This window comes from Balaenoptera physalus, assembly GCF_965194825.1.
Source record: "Balaenoptera physalus genome assembly, chromosome: 7".
NCBI classification, from domain to species: Eukaryota; Metazoa; Chordata; class Mammalia; order Artiodactyla; family Balaenopteridae; genus Balaenoptera; species Balaenoptera physalus.
In genome coordinates this window covers 31,034,174-31,051,749 of record NC_138886.1, presented here as the reverse complement: position 1 = coordinate 31,051,749, position 17,576 = coordinate 31,034,174, and the positions used below count along the sequence as shown (strand labels likewise).

Below are 17,576 nucleotides of genomic sequence, written 5' to 3'. Positions count from 1 at the left end.
ACAAAACTTTGAGTAAGATCCAATAGGAACAAAACAAAAGAAACAAAAGAAAATACTTATTATTTACCTACATTATTTTAGGCATTATAACTGGAATATCAGAAAACTTGATCAAAAATAACTTGGTTAAAATGTCAATATGATCAATAAATATCTTTTCACGTTGCTTTTTAATTATGAAAAGATTCAAACAGAGAAAATAATATAACAGACATCACTGCACCTACCATCAAGACCAAATCTTAAAATTATGCCATATGTGCTTCAAATATTTTTTCAAGAAATATAAAATATTACAGCTATGGCTGAAGTCCTATTGTCCTAGACCCAGAAGTAACCACAGTTGACCCTTGAACAATGTGGATTTGAATTGCACGATTCCACTTATATGCAGTTGTTTTTCAATAGTAAACCCTACAGTGCTACACAGTCCATGGTTGGTTGAATCCGTGGATGTGGAGGAACCACGGATATAGAGTGCTGACTATAAGTTACATGTGGATTAACCCCCGCATTGTTCAAGGGTCAGTTGTATGTATGTGAAGTTAGAGGCTCCATTCCCCTGCATGATTCTTACGCATATTTTCATATTTTCCCTACATGTCCATATATTCATAAATTATATTTTAGGGAGATTTTATATAAATGATACCATAATGAACTTTCTTTTTGCAACTTACCTTTTCATTCAACATTATGTTTCTGAGATTTGTCCAGATTGGCAATTCATTCTTTTTAATTGTTGCATTTTATCCCATTGTGTGACTATACCTACTGAAGGATGGTTTTGTTGATTCTTTTTTGTTTATTTTTTTTAAAGTTTTATACTCTTACAGCTTTTTTTTTTGCAGAAAATATTCTTATTTCTATCTCTATGTACATGTGTGCAAGGGCTTTCCTTGGATTGCCTAGTGGTGGAATTGTGGGGAGATGATTACATTTTCCAGTTGTTTGTTGCTTCATTATAGAAACAATATTAATATTTTAAATCAGTTTTCTTGAAAAAACTTTGTTAAACTTGACTATTGGTTTTACTAGTATCTGTATATTTCTTAGATTTTTTTTCAGTTATATAATCTGCAAGTAGTAGCAGATCTGGTTTTTTCTTTTCTGAATGTTACGATTAATTTGTTTTTCTTGTCTTATTGCTTTGGCTAAGGTTCCGCAGGGTAATATTGGATAAAGGCAATGGTAGAGGACATCCTTACCTTGTTGCTGACTTTAAAGGAAATACTTCATGTTTCAATATTAAATTATAAATAAGCATGGACTTTTTTTTCTGTTCTGCCTTCTAAATTAGATTCCTTGTTTGAATCCCCCTTTATGTTACAAATTATAGATTTTATTTCTATTCTTTTAAAGCTTAGTCCTAAATTTTAAATATATAAACAACAAAAATTGAGGTTAATCAATAGCTCTATGCTTCTTTTAATGCTATTTTTAGGTCACTTCAAGACCTTGAGTGTCATTCATGATTTTTATATCTTCCTTAAATTTTTCATTAATTTTTCAGTCACAGCTTCAGTGACTTTACCCGCATATTCATCAGTTTGGAGGTTTTTTGCTTACCATTCCTCCTTTTATTCTTCTCCTTCAGGATTTAATTTCCTCATGAAGTTTATCCTTTAATAGTTGTTTCAGCAAGGATCTAGTGAATTGTAAAACTTCTTAATATTTATCTGAAGTCATCTTTACATTACAATTAATCTGGAATGGTTATCTATCTTGGCATTGAATTCTAGATTGACTAGTTTATTTTCTACTCTCAGAACTTTCATAATGTTAATCCATTTCACTCTCCTTCCATCCCATGTCTTTATTGTTGCTATAAAAACTCTTCTCTTATTACTGTTCTTAATAGGTAATCCACTTTTTCTCTCCAGTTGCTTTTACATTTTTCTTTGGTGTCCTGAAATTCAGTATAACATATCTAAGTGTGTATTTATACTGGCTAGGACTTGTTTTACATCTTGAATATGAAGCCATGTTTATACCAATTCTATAAAACTCTCAGACATCACATCTTCAAATATTCTCTTCCTCCATTCTCTGTTCTCTTTTTCTACTTGATGTATGTTGGATCTTCTTATTCTTTCTATAGTCCATGTCTCTTAACCCATCTTTTTTTAATATCTAGAAGTTCTATGTGCATTTAAAAAAATCTGTTTTTATAGTACTTCTATGCTTATGGTTTTTATTTTTTATTCTTTCAGAGTATTCTCTTTTCTGAAATTACTGATATTGTAATCCTCCTGTATGTTGTGTCTGTTGTCTCTAGCTCATGGTGAATTGTTTATTTATACTTTTAATTATTTTTAGCTCATTTTTGGCAGAGCTTGCTTCTTCTGTAGAATTCATGTGGGCCTTAGGTTTTAAGAGTATCTCTTTGGAAAGTTTTTACATGCATGTTTCTCTTGGGTTTACGCTACTATATTCGTAAGTCGAATTTGCACAATCCCAAAGTATAATTAATCAAAGTTCATCTTCCTTGTAGTCTTCCTGTGCCAGCAGGTGGATTTACATAGAACACTTCTTCTCTGAAGTGAAAAGCAAGCTTTCAGGAATTCTGGTTTTTACATAAGCGTCTCAGTTCCAGCTCAAGTCCTCAGGATGTCCTATCCTCATGGACATTAAAACCCAAACCTTGTTACTAAGATTGACATGTACTCCTTTCTCTAGTCCCATTTAGGTTCACTATCATCAGTTTACTCAGTTACCACTCTTATTTTCAGTACGCTTTTTGATTGAGCTCACCTGTGAATTAAAAAGAAAGAAAAAGGCTAACCATTGCTTGTAGATGTTTGCATTAGAATGTTTTCATGCCATCTTTGTTCCATGAATGCATTCATTCATTCAACACTCACTTTTTTAGAACTTAGTTTTCTCTCCCAAGTCATTAAGTATTTTGCCCTTTTTGCATACTTTACATACTAACTAGGTTTCTGTAACTTGGATCTCACGAAGTTTTTTGCAGGTCCATGGTTGTTAGGCCGTGTTTAACATGTGTGGGGGATGGAGGGTGGGGATGAGAGGCACAAAGTACCCACAGTTGGAGCACTGATGTGTATTTTCTTGGTGATTTCAACTATATGAGCACAAAATTTTGACTGGGGGGCAGGGGGCGGTGTTTTATTTGTGGTAATTGGTGAGGAGAATAGCTGCCAACCAGTCTCTAAAATTCAAATGTGCTGACAAAGCAGAAGCCTGCTGACAAAGCAGGAGCCTGCTTTCTGGGTGAAAGTTTCACCCAGAAGGCTGAAACAGTGCTAGAGAGGCTATCTGACAAAGCAGCATGCAGCAGGAAAGGTCTCATGATGGTAACAAGTCAGGAGAGCATTGCTCTAGGTAATCCTTGAATGTCACAAATGAAAATAAGGGGTTAAGATGTCATTGGAGAGAGAGCAAAGTTTGTAGATTAAGAGAGTACATATAGAAGATAATGGGCTGAAAGGAGGGGATTAACAGTGGGAGGACAGCAGAACAGATTGAGAAGTACGATATGCAATGGGTAATGCTGGTGCTTCCAGAAACCAAGCCCTCGAAAGTTAGATATTCAGAAAAATGTCTCGTATACATCTCCCAGTGTCAGCTAATCCTTAAAATGTACCTTTCCATGCTGGCTAAAGCCTCTTAAATGGAAAGCCCTTGACAAGAGAATAATGACTTTAAGGGCCAGAATATAAACTTTTCTATCACTAATGAGAGGGAACTCCAGAATCACTAAAATTCTGGCCAGCTTTCATCTCTTCACTGATCTGGTTCTACTAGAGCAAGTAAAAAAAGAGCAAATGCTGAACTAGACAAAAGCTAGAAAAGTCAGAGGGTGTAGGAAAAGTGGTAGAAAGTTACCAACCTATAAATGAACATGAGGACATCAACTTCCTCTTCCTCATTTTTACTCCTTGAAATCAATAATATTAATTTTTGGTGAGGATAAATGTACAACAAAGTACCTTCAAAAAAGTGATCAAAATAATCAAATATTCTTTGTGGTTTTCATCCTTAGTCCATTTTTCTCTTTCTCTCCCTCTGCCTTCCCTACCTCTGTCTCTCCCTTTTAATATATTTCTGATCCCTTCTCCCTCTCTCCATGCTTTCCTTCTCTCTCTCCTTTTCTCTGTCATTTCAGCAATACCTCTCATGCTTGAAGATCTACAAACGGAGAATTTCCCTGAGGGAAAACACACTCAAATTGGTCATTGAAGTATAATTCTTTTCCCTAAAAATGAGAATACAAGCTGTTTGAGATCTCACATGTCCCCAGAATCAATACCAGTGTACTTTTGCAAAATACTTAGGGCTGAGATATCCCTTTTGACAAATCTTCCCAGATATCAGTGGATTCCTCTCAAGACAATTTCACTGCATTCTCTGTAAAATCATGAAAAACTCAGTCAAGTCTCTTTCAAATATATTTGTGCTAACAGCAAAACTCTAAATGGAACTTAGCTTCCTTGGCAGACAGTATTAAGTACCAGGAGTTGTACATAATGAATGCAACTGTTGCTTGATATGTATAGATGTGACAGTTTTATCATTTTGACAGTTGCTTGTGCTTGCAATTGTTATTGCCTTTTTTGACAACTCATTTTTCTCAGCTGTAACCTACAAGGTGATTGTTATAAATCCCAGCCTGAAGGTAAATAATCTCATGACGTTCTGCAAGAACTCGGTGATTCTGAGTGTCTTTCTCCAGGGCCAGAAGTTAAGGAATTCCACCTCATCATTTTTGGACAATGAGTGCCATTTCAGTATCTTTGTTTCATGTGCCTCAAATTTTAAAAGAAGAGTTGCTTGGCCTTGCTTTCTGCTCTTTACTTGCAGCTGCTAAGATTTAGCAGCTCTGATTGCCTTGTTGCTGAGACTTAGATTGCATTTATATTTAAGTCACATTGAGATCTTTTTCTCCTTTAAAAAAAAAAAAAGAAAAAAACTCTGCTGGTTCTTGCAAGGAGAAAGTATCAAATCTTATCCTCATGCATAGTAGAGTAGAATGAGAAAATAACTTGATGTCAGAAGCACTGGGTTTGAGTCCTGGCTCTGCTGCTAGAAACTTGTGCACCTTCCTTGAACCTCAGTTGCTTCATCTGTGAAGTGGAAGTAAAAACAGCTTCTTCCTGAGCACTTTTGAGAAATGAGGTAATGCGCCTGAAAGTGCTTGTCAAGTAATAAGTGGTTAATAAATGTTAGCATAAAAATAATTTAAAATAACAGATTCTACCCAATATAAAACAGAAAACAAAATCAACAAAGATGAAAAATAAAACTAACCAAACACATACTCACACACACATATACATGGACACCAAACCCCTGACAATTAGAGAGGAACTCTGGCAGTTTAATCCTCAGATATGCAACATTCCTGGCCTTAGGGGGATAATGTTTTTAGAATATATTGAGATGTTATTGGGTAAGGTTTCAAACAAAGTAATGAAAAATCTGTGGTCTTTTAAAACTTGCAATGACAAATGCACGTTATAAAGTACTTTCCCATGCATTTCCTTATTTAATCATCATTTTGACTATTGTTTGCAGTACTGGGGCAAAAGGACGATGCCAATATTTAGGTATCTATTTTTCATATTATCAAAATACCAATGTTGGGAACCATCCACACCCAAGTGCCGTTTCCCAGATTCTACCCAAGAATGCTTTCCTTAATTCAGCCACCTACTTTGTGTCGTTTTCCAGACCACCTTATTCCCATGCTGTATAAAATGTGGTAGCATGCTTCCTATCAGTTTCCCTAATAATTGACATAGCACCTTAAACCAAGCATTCTTCACAATGTTGAATGAATGCACCAATACTCTGATCCTCGTAGAATTTTACATTCTACCTTATGGGTCACGAGCCCAGACAATCATGACAAAATAATGACAGACTCTGGACTGAACAGTTATATTCTTCAAGAACTATAAAAACATCTTGTCCCTACTGCAGTATATTATTTTGCACAGGCTGCAGGTGAATTCATTCTTTGCTTTGTGATGCATTTTCTTATAAAATTCATCCTTTAAATATAATATGAAGCAGTCTAAGTTGTCACTGATATGTGTGGCTGGCCAAACTCTTTGTATTTCTCTTGATGTAATCTTGGAATTAGGATTCAAGCCTAATTTTTAAACCAATGGAATGTTATGATCATTTATTCTAAAAGAACAACAACAACAAAAAACCCTCGAAGTCAAATCTATCTCACAGCATATAAAAATTATAATTTATAGGAATGTTGAAATAGCAATCTGTAGGGAGAAGCAGCTTGGCACTGTGTCCTAAAATCTTCAAGATTTTATACTCCCCTTTTGACCCCAAAGGCACACTTTTTTTATTGAAGCATAGTTGATTTACAATGTTCTGTTAATTTCTGCTATACAGCAAAGTGATTCAGTTATACATATATATACATTCCTTTTTATGTTCTTTTCCATTATGGTTTATCACGGGATATTGAATATCGCTCCCTGCGCTATACAGTAGGACCTTGTTGTTTATCCATTCTATATATACTAGTTTGCATCTGCTAATCCCAAACTCTCAATCCTTCCCTCCCCCTTGGCAACCACAAATCTGTTCTCTACCGTCTATTGCTCACACCTGCTCATGGAGGGTTCCAGAAGCTCTCCAGTCTTCCCTGGTTAAGCCCGGGATTGATACCAATGCTCATGAAGCAGTCTCTGGGCTCTTATTACCCAGAGAATTAGAGAATTTTGTTCATCAGCTCCCGCCATGCATATCCATTTTCTCAAGCAAAGAAGCCACATAAAGGTGCCTCATCCCTACCACTGCTGGCTTTGCTCCCATGGGGGATGCTAATATCTCAGCCACTGGTACTTTGTCTACACAGAGGATAGGAAAAAACCCTACTCCCAACTTGATGTTTCACTTGGTCACCTGAACATCAGGGGGCGCTGCTGTGTCTCTACAGCCTTCTGTTCACAGGACTCAGACCTGACTGAATCCATGTACTCGTGGAAGGACCAAAACCTAAGGCAGACACTTGGCTCCTCTATTCGTGTTTTTCCTTCCCCTTTTCCCATGCAGATTAGTTCATGGAAAATGTTTTGTGGACCATCAGCTGCATTGACTTCTCAGACATGCCAGGTGTGTTCAGGTCATGGCAGTAGATATTGTAGCCTCCAAGCCAGATAACCTCTCCATTCAAATTCTGCAGCACAGCTGTAAAACGTAATGCCATTTTGGAAATATGCATATGTGGCTATATAACTGCCTAGAAAGAAAAGGTATGTGCAAAACTCAGTGTTCATCTCTGAGTGTTGGGATTAGAAGTACATTTTTTGCATAGAACTTGATTACTTTTTCTATCAGAGAAAAAATAACTTCCTTTTAAGATTACACTAAGTTATTGATGTGTATAGTATGAAATATGAAAATACCTTTGTACAAAGATAGAAACAGTCTACTTCTTCTGTAACTTAAACTCATTCACAAAAAATCTGCAGTCTCATATCATTTCTCAGTGTAGAATTAATTGAAACAATAGTGAGGGTTGCTCTTTCTAACACTGGCTTATTTTTTACAACACATACTATATGTTTGTCACCAACAGAAGCCTTGGGGGCATTACTATAAATATTTATAATCATGCTTCAATTGTCAGTCTTGTTTAGAAAAACATATTTAGGAAAATATATTTGAGTGCTCTGGATTTTCCTCTGGTTATAGGTTGGTATATTAGATTGTTCATTATATAAAATAATGATTGTTCTTATTTTCAGTTTTAGAACTACTGTCTTTTCTACACATATTTGTGGAACTGTCTTTTTCTACTCAACTGGCAGCTCTGGCCAGAGTGCCTACCAGTGGCTGTATCTCCTTGGTGCCTGTTATGTCAGTGGAGTAAAGAATCCTTGTCCCACTCCTACCCCCAGACATTTACCAGCACCAAAAACATCTCTCCTCACAGTTAAGAATAAAGGCTCTTAGTGCTAAATGGGGGCCTAGATCACTTTGCAAATCTCTCTTGTTTCAGATCAGATGATTGAGATTCAGAGAGGTTTAGTGACTTGTCTAAGGTCACACAGCTGGTTATTAACTGAGTTAGCAACCAAACCTGTAACTCTTGACCCTGTCATAATCGATAGCAAATTAAATTATTCATAGCCAAATAATTTCAAAAGCAGAAATATAAAAATCATCTCCTAATATTTTAGCAAGAACAATTATATAATGTATAATGTGTTATATCTGAATCTACTTGAATGTGATGTGAGGAGGAGCCTTCAAAAGTGTTAGATCCCAAGGCCTACAAAAATTCTATAACAGCTCTGACTCACCTTCCAAAGGGGCGGGGGAAGCATCCCAGAGAAAGTTCATTTAGAGCGATGCCTGAAGACTAGTGAGTGTTCACTCAAGTGAAGGAGGAGGAGGAGGAGTCTTCCAGGAGGAAGAGACAGCTTGGCATGAGCCAAGAACTAAGGATCTACAGAGAATTGAAAAGCTCAAAGAGTTTTAATAAGGCTGGAGCTTAAAGGATAAAACAGGGATTAGTGACAGAGGAGACCGGGAAGGCAGACAGAGGCGACCGGGAAGGCAGACAGAGGCCAGGTCATGAAGTACCTTGCAGGCCATATTAAGCAATGTATTTATCCTAAAGGCTTTGGGAAACCAGGATACTTCTGGATATTTTAAGTTTATACCTTATCTGATAACAGGAAATGTCAGAGAGACGTGATGATGAGAACCTGGAGCCAAGGAGAGGAGACATGAGCTCAGATGTGCACTATTTACAATAGATGCCATCTCTCTCCAGACTGTAGAATATCATTCTTAGAGAGACGAACAAGTGTCATGGCCCCAGGGCCCTCATTACCCTCTCTCCATAATATGTATCAGACAGATGAGAAGAATGTGAAAGGAACAATACTTCATCAAAAAAATTCTGAGCATAGCCAATTGCTTTTAGAAGTACCATGTCACCCTTTATCATAACCCAGGAAACTTTGAAAAAGATGGTTTCAACAATTGGTCTGGCTTTGATGCTTCCCAAAGCTGCACTGGTTTATATGCAAGCTCCCTGTAACGAAGGCTTGAAGATATTTTTTTTCCTAAGAATTCTGACCAACACATGTAGGTACAATGGCTTCATTTTCTGTTTCAATGTCAACTCTTCTTATTTTCCCCCTATATTCACTCCTACTCATCACACCATCTTGTTGGAAAAGTATGGTCACTCCACCATAAGGGTATCTGGTAATTTTGCTTCTGACCCATGATCAGTTGGATGCATCTATATTTAAAGTGATTTTCCAGAATTAGACTTCCAAAGTGCTAACCATCCACATACTCTCATTATATTCCCCTTACAAGCAACAGCTTATATTTGAAAAAATGGGACATAGGAAAGTAAGATCCATCTGTGGCCAATTTAGAGATTTTTCTCTCCCAGACACTGGTTAACACACATGGGATGGATTCATGGTCTTTGGCGACACTAGCACAGTATTTTCACACAGTGGCCCAGGGACCACTTGCTTTGGAACAATTGGGTGCTTGTTAAAATTCAGGTTCCTGAACCCAACTACTGATCTTAACCAGAATGGGGGCAGGGGGCTAGAGATATGTATTTTTCTTTGTCTTTCAGGTCATTATGTCCAGTAAAGTTGAAAACTAAGTCGATCAATAAAGCAGTTCATTGTGGACAGACACAGTGCAGCAAATGCGGGCAGCACCCTGCCCATTTTTCCTTGACCCAGGGCACTTGCAAACAGTCCTGAACAGACATACAGGTTTCTCTGTCCTCTGTCTAGGGGCCATTCTCTAGCTGTAGAAACATGCTAGGCCTAACAAGTTGAGGAGGCCATGATGGCTGGGGGGTTACCTTCAGTTCCCCTTGACCAATGAAGAAGGCATGATGGTGGATAAACTGTCTACCTTCCTCACTCCTCAGCAGGACTATTCTGAAGGGAGTTTCATATAGTCTCTGAGAGGTTCCCAGCGAGGTAGAATGCCAGTTGCCCCTAGTGGTAACCTATTCACTAGTGCACCTTCATTGGCTTTCTTCCCTTACTTGTCTCCCTTTCCGCTCCTTCAGGTGCTTCCTGGATCACTTCACAAATAAACTACTTGCACCCACATCACTGTCTCAAGGTCCACTTTGGTGGGGGGAAGCGGATCCCAAACTAAGGCAGAGAATGTACTGTATGTGGAGTAGAACAACTTTATTCCAGCGAAATTAGGGGATAAGATTGGAAGAATGGAGGGTGAAAAAAAATTTTTAAGAGATTTGATAAAGGAAATTTTATTAAATCCACCTAATTAAAATTGAGTCAATTCAGGCAATTTTATTTTTCACACTGTTTGCTATTATTTTTGTGTGGGTGTGCATCCCCTTATGAAGTTTAATGTGTTCAACATCCTTCCAAAAGTATCCTAATCACTTGATATTAAATCCTGCAGCTTTTTCTTGAAAATCTTCAGATTTTTCTGGAGATAAATATTAATTCTGTGTATACTACATGTAATTTAGATAACTAAGGAATTAATTTTCTTTTGATAGTAGACAAAAGAATGCTTAGCCAAAAAAAACAAAAAAAATTTTAAACACTCATTTTCACTGGAACTACATGTTATTTGACCAAACAGTTGAGGGCTCAATTGTTCAAACTTATCTTTGGCGTGTCCTAAGACAAGACACTTTGAAGCTGAAATTTGGTGTGCTTTCTTTCCAGCCCTAAAGCATGGTATTTTGGGAAAAGTTTAAATTTGAGAGTCTGACAAAACAGCTGTCAGACCTTACTAAGCATCTCCAAGTTGCAGTTTTCTCATTTGTTAAAGGGTAATAATACTAATACTAATAATACCTGGTTCATTAGGTTGTTTTAAGGCTGAAATAGTGTTTTTAAGGTGCCTGGCACATGGCAGGTAGATGCTTTTCTACTCATTAGCTCACAAGACAGCCCAGCTAGAACCACACACCGTGAAAAAGCCAGCATTTATCAACTCAAGAATGCCCTAAGATTTCTTATCTACTTTTATTCAACTCGCTCTGTTCTGTCATTTTTACTCAGTAACTGTCTTGGGCTGAAGGAGAGTTATTTATAGGATGCTGTGTAGCCGGTGTCTGCAACCTGCAAACATTTGGCTGACTTTGGCATAGTCGCTAGCTCAAGTGAAAACCCAAATGGCTGACTTTCAGCCTAGTGACATACACAAAATTTAACTGTTTGCCTTGCACGGAAATTAGTCTGTTTTGACAGAACTGAAGGAAAAGACAGATAGTTGTGACACTCTTCAAGCACAAGATGCAAAATAGCCAATTGATCTTGTCCAGCCAGTTTAGGGGTTTATGTACCTGCCCTTGCCACTAAAATACAACCCTGGGTTGTATAAAATCTTTCCTTTTAGGTTGATCATTCAAGCTTGCGTTGTAAGTAATGACAAATCCTCCAACACATATTTCCAAGTGAAATCAGCACCTTGGTTTTTTCTTTGATGTGTGTAACGTTACTACTTAGGTTGTTTGATGCCTTCCTGCTGTAGAGAATTTTGTGCTGAGTCCTTAACGGCAAATTCCACTTTTTCTTGTGAGTCTTTCATTAGTGAACATATTTTTGTTGTATTATATACATCCCCAGTCTTCTCCCAAAGTACTCTGTGTACTCTGTCTTCTCTCGTCTTACCTTCGTGGTTACATTCCTAGAGGTCTTATCTTTTGAGGGCTAGGGTGGTATATTTTTCCTCTTCAGATCTCTGATACCTATTATAGAAAAGTGATTTGTACAGAGCATATATGCTTGTCTTAGGTTGGATTCCTCCAGAACAGACCCTAAAACAAAGATTTGAGTGCAAGTAGTTTGAAAGTACCTGTTAGAAATGGGAAAGGAATGAAGCTAGGACATGGTGAGAGCAGGTGCCCAGGGTGGAGAACTGGGCTCGGCGCCTGCTGGAGACCCCTAGGAGGCTGCCTCGGAGATGCCTCAGAGTTATCTCAACTGAGGGGCGAGGAAGCTGGAGTATTTATCATATGGTAGCTGCATCATTGTTTGAGGTTTACTCCAAGGGACATTGATTCCTGGGCGCTCTGGCCAGCCCTGCACGCATCCAGCACGCTCCCACATCTCAGGAAGCCCTCAGGCAGAGGGTCACTTTGTGAGAAAACAGTGAGTGCCAAGGGACTGTGGGCAGGGCACCGGCTGCCTCTGCTGTAATGCTCAGTAAACTCATTGTACAGAACTGAATGGAATTTGCCAAGAGCTATAAGAAATGTCAAATGACTCTAAGACCTGAAATCATTCACTTTTACTCACCTCCTGCAGATGCATGTTTTCAACAGTATCAACTTTGTCAGGGCTGAATGATTTCGGGGCAGTGCCATCTCTAAAAGCAGCAGGAGGGCAGTGTTTATTCTAACTCCATCACACCATTAGGATGTCTTCCATACCCAGGCTATGTTACAGATGGAGCAATAAAAGTACTTTCTATGCTTTTTTACATTCTTTTTTTTATATACTTTTTTTAACATCTTTATTGGAGTGTAATTGCTTTACAATGTTGTGTTAGTTTCTGCTGTATAACAAAGTGAATCAGCTATATGTATACATATATCCCCATATGTCTTCCCTCTTGTGTCTCCCTCCCACCCTCCCTATCCCACCCCTCTAGGTGGTCACAAAGCACCGAGCTGATCTCCCTGTGCTATGCGGCTGCTTCCCACTAGCTATCTATTTTACGTTTGGTAGTGTATGTATGTCAACGCTACTCTCTCACTTCGTCTCAGCTTACCCTTCCGCCTCCCCGTGTCCTCAAGTCCATTCTCTACATCTGCGTTTGTATTCCTGTCCTGCCCCTATGTTCTTCAGAACCTTTTTTTTTTTCAGATTCCATATATATGTGTTAGCATACGGTATTTGTTTTTCTCTTTCTGACTTACTTCATTCTGTTTGACATACTCTAGGGCCATCCACCTCACTACAAATAACTCAATTTTGTTACTTCTTATGGCTGAGTAATATTCCATTGTATATATGTGCCACATCTTCTTTATCCATTCATCTGTTGATGGACACTTAGGTTGCTTCCATGTCCTGGCTATTGTAAATAGAGCTGCAATGAACATTGTGGTACATGACTCTCTCTGAATTATGGTTTTCTCAGTGTATACGCCCAGTAGTGGGATTGATGGGTCATATGGTAGTTCTATTTTTAGTTTTTTAAGGAACCTCCATACTGTTCTCCATGGTGGCTGTATCAACTGACATTCCCACCAACAGTGCAAGAGGGTTCCCTTTTCTCCACACCCTCTCCAGCATTTATTGTTTGTAGGTTTTTTGATGATGGCCATTCTGACTGGTACAGTATGGGATCTCAGTAGAGACCCTAGGGAAGAAAGACTCTATGGTCCTTTGGAAACAGTACTGGGCCAGGAGTTGGGGAGTTTAGGCTTTTATATTCTTTCTTGCATGACCTTATAGGCATGTGGCCTTGCAGAAATCACATTGAACCTTCTAGCCTCATTTGCTGGCCTGTGAAATGGATAGATTGAACACTAAGGTTTCTTCCAGCTTCAAGTATGATTGTCCTATGAAATAAGGCAATGGGACTTGTATATGTTATGTGGATCAAGTAGAGATTGGGAGACAAAAATACAGACTTACACATATGTGCAAATTACACATATTTGTTTCTGTAACATGTGTGTCTTTATTCTGTAGTTATTTTTATTCCAAAAATGAGAGAACAAATTGTTATGGCATTCAGAATATATCCTATTCTAATAATTCTTTCCTCTGAAGCAAATGGTTTCTTCTCCCACTTACAAATGAGAATATATTTCCCACGTAGGATCACAACAGGAAAGGGAATTTGAGAATGAGAATTCTATCTTTGTTTTCTTGTGACTGACATGATTAAGTGGTCTACAGAGATGAATGTTGGTTGAAAATTGGTGTTAAAATAACCTAAGGTTGCTTCCCCAGGTAATGTAAGTTTCTCTTAATTTCCCATCTGTCTTCATAAACTCAGCAGGATCATACCAGTATAGAAGGATTCCCTATTTCTAAATGTTAAGAAAAAAACAAACCCAACCTTGCAGTTTTTGTTTTTGTTTTGCTAATTTAGCCTAAGTGTTGGTTTTGTACCCTAATAAATGTAAGGTTTTATCCTATTTGTTCCCAAGAGATACAGAGCGGTGTGTGAAGGGGTAGGAGCAAGCAGTTCAAACCCACTGGTAGAGCTCACGTACCCCAACCCCTATCTCTTCGAGGACTTCATATCATACTTTGAATAGGGAAATCCAGTATTTCGAGATAAAGATGAACATTATGTTGTGATGGAGATGTCGAAGAGAAGGAAGTTCACGTTCTATGCTAGCATCACAGCTAATCACCCCTGACTCTGACCTTCCCATTTGGTTCCTTTAAGGGAGTGTGCCTGGGCTTGGCTGGTAATCAGCTGAGGATGCAGAATGTGATTCACTCTGGTTTTGAGGTCCAGCCACATTTATGGACATTCTGCAGCTGCCGCCCCCATGTATTGGGAAAGCAAAGCCCCAGCCAGGCCCTTCTGTTAGTGCTTTGCCACTGTGCGTGCCTGTTCATCTCCCTGGAGACCAACCCCACTCCAGACTGGGTCTTCAGAGCCCTGGAAGTACAGAATGGGTTTCTGAGATTCTCTAGCTTCTCTAGTAGGGCTGAGATTTTCTTACTGGGCTAATCAGTATGTCTGAGTTCCCAACAGACCTTTGAGTCAAATTCAACTTTGGAACTGTTTAACAGCTGGGGACAGTGTAGGAGCCCGTGCTCACCCCAGTTCAGTCTAGTCTAGCACAAACCTTAGAGTGGGTAATGGTTATGTTTAAATGCCCATCGAAAGAAAAATGGAGTCATTAATGCTTGCAAAATCCTTCTGTATCTACAAAGAGGCTTCATAAGTTCAATGCAAGTTTTTGTTTCTTTTTGGAAATTATCTTTCTCTACCCTCAAGGTCTTAGTGCAGTGGTTCTAAAACTTCAAAATGTATGAGAATCAATAGAAGGGTTAGAAATGTAGATTCCTGACTCCTCAGAGATTAGATTCAGATAAGATGGTTGATTAGGAATCTACATTTTAAACAATTACTCCATATAATGCTAAATGCAATTGGCAGGTGGATCTTATTTTAAGAAAAACTCTTTTAGAGACACTCATATGATAAGTGTTTTTGAAAACTCTCTTTTCCAAGAAGAGGTCTTGTCATTGCCAGAAATTGGGTGTTTCTAAACGAAGTAAATCATGGATAAGTAGTGCTTTGTCATCTATAGGAAAATAGCCAATAGGTATGAATGCACACCCAAAAGTCATTGTTGTTATTGGGGGCATATATGCATTTAAGCATTTTGTTTTATATTTTCACCTATTTTTTTTAATATTTTTAAAATTAGCTTTTTTACTTTTTTTTTTCACACACACACACTGTATTTTATTTTTACAAGAGATAAATAGACTGACACCAAGCATTGTACATGGATGACCACAACAAAAGCAACAATGATTGCAATTACCAAACATGAAACACACTCATACTATGTCATAATATTGACATTCAGTCCAGTAATCCTCCACTGTAACAGCTCCTTTACTTTGCAGTGAAAATTGATTTGTATATTCTTTGCCTCTGAGTCCTTGTGGGATTTTTCTTTTTTTAATTCAGACAGAAAGTCACAAAAATTATACTCATCCTCATCAGTTCACTCAGTCCCATGTAATTAATTTTTTTTTCATCTTGATCTTTTGTTAGCACTTTCATGAGTTCATCAGTTTTTCATTAGAGTTCTGAAAATGCTTATTCATTCAGTTCAGCAGTACAGTCAGTTACCAGAAACCTGTACTTGTCAGAGTCTTTTCCATGAATTTCTTGAAGATGAAACCCTTTTATAGGAACATATTTGCAAAAGCATCAGAGTACACCCAGAACTGTCTGTAAATGACAAAAGACTTAAAAATGACCACAGTTAAAGATTTGATGAAAGTTCATAATAATGAAGTTGACAAGAAAATTAGTTATTTCTGAGATATACATTTTAAAGTAATAACTAGGATTATGACTTGTAACGTTATACCAGAACATATAAGATTTTGAAAAATTTCATGTAATGTCTGAAACATTTATATTAACATATTTCCATACAAATAACCCAATGAAAGTTTAGTATTAGTTGTTTTGTTTGTTTGTTTGTTTATACTGCAGGTTCTTATTAGGCATCAATTTTATACACATCAGTGTATACATGTCAATCCCAATCGCCCAATTCAACACACCACCATCCCCACCCCACTGCAGTTTTCCCCCGTTGGTGCCCATATGTCCGTTCTCTACATCTGTGTCTCAACTTCTGCCCTGCAAACCGGCTCATCTGTACCATTTTTCTAGGTTCCACATATATGTGTTAATATACGATATTTGTTTTTTTCTTTCTGACTTACTTCACTCTGTATGACAGTCTCTAGATCCATCCACTTCTCAACAAATGACTCAATTTCATTCCTTTTTATGTCTGAGTAATATTCCATTGTATATATGTACCACAACTTCTTTATCCATTCGTCTGTCAATGGGCATTTAGGTTGCTTCCATGACCTGGCTATTGTAAATAGTGCTGCAATGAACATTCGGGTGCATGTGTCTTTTTGAATTATGGTTTTCTCTGGGTATATGCCCAGTAGTGGGATTGCTGGGTCATATGGTAATTCTATTTTTAGTTTTTTAAGGAACCTCCATATTGTTCTCCGTAGTGGCTGTATCAATTTACATTCCCACCAACAGTGCAAGAGGGTTCCCTTTTCTCCACACCCTCTCCAGCATTTGTTGTTTGTAGATTTTCTGATGATGCCCATTCTAACTGGTGTGAGGTGATACCTCATTGTAGTTTTGATTTGCATTTCTCTAATAATTAATGATGTTGAGCATCTTTTCATGTGCTTCGTGGCCGTCTGTATGTCTTCTTTGGAGAAATGTCTATTTAGGTCTTCTGCCCATCTTTGGATTGGGGTGTTTGTTTCTTTAATATTGAGCTAAATGAGCTGTTTACATATTTTGGAGATTAATCCTTTGTCCGTTGATTCGTTTGCAAATATTTTCTCCCATTCTGAGGGTTGTCTTTTCGTCTTGTTTATGGTTTCCTTTGCTGTGCAAAAGCTTTTAAGTTTCATTAGGTCGCATTTGTTTATTTTTGTTTTTATTTCCATTACTCTAGGAGGTGGATCAAAAAAGATCTTGCTGTGATTTATGTCAAAGAGTGTTCTTCCTATGTTTTCCTCTAAGAGTTTTATAGTGTCCAGTCTTACATTTAGGTCTCTAATCCATTTTGAGTTTATTTTTGTGTATGGTGATAGAGAGTATTCTAATTTCATTCTTTTACATGTAGCTGTCCAGTTTTCCCAGCACCACTTATTGAAGAGACTGTCTTTTCTCCATTGTATATCCTTGCCTCCTTTGTCATAGATTAGTTGACCATAGGTGCGTGGGTTTATCTCTGGGCTTTCTCTCTTGTTCCATTGATCTATGTTTCTGTTTTTGTGCCAGTACCATATTGTCTTGATTACTGTAGCTTTGCATTTAGTCTGAAGTCAGGGAGT

General features: G+C 37.8%; 1 protein-coding gene and 1 long non-coding RNA gene across 9 annotated transcripts in view; one reads left to right on the top strand and one right to left on the bottom strand.

Annotated features, from left to right (window-relative positions):
• Positions 1 to 17,576, top strand: part of PLPPR1 (phospholipid phosphatase related 1) — a 274,835-nt gene that overhangs the window by 143,272 nt on the left and 113,987 nt on the right. The gene's annotated exons all lie outside the window — the stretch shown is intronic.
• Positions 8,544 to 17,576, bottom strand: part of LOC309663975 — a 129,778-nt gene continuing 120,745 nt past the window's right edge. Inside the window, exon 6 of the long non-coding RNA XR_014265524.1 lies at positions 8,544 to 15,354. This is a non-coding gene — a long non-coding RNA (uncharacterized lncRNA). The remainder of the gene's footprint in view (positions 15,355 to 17,576) is intronic.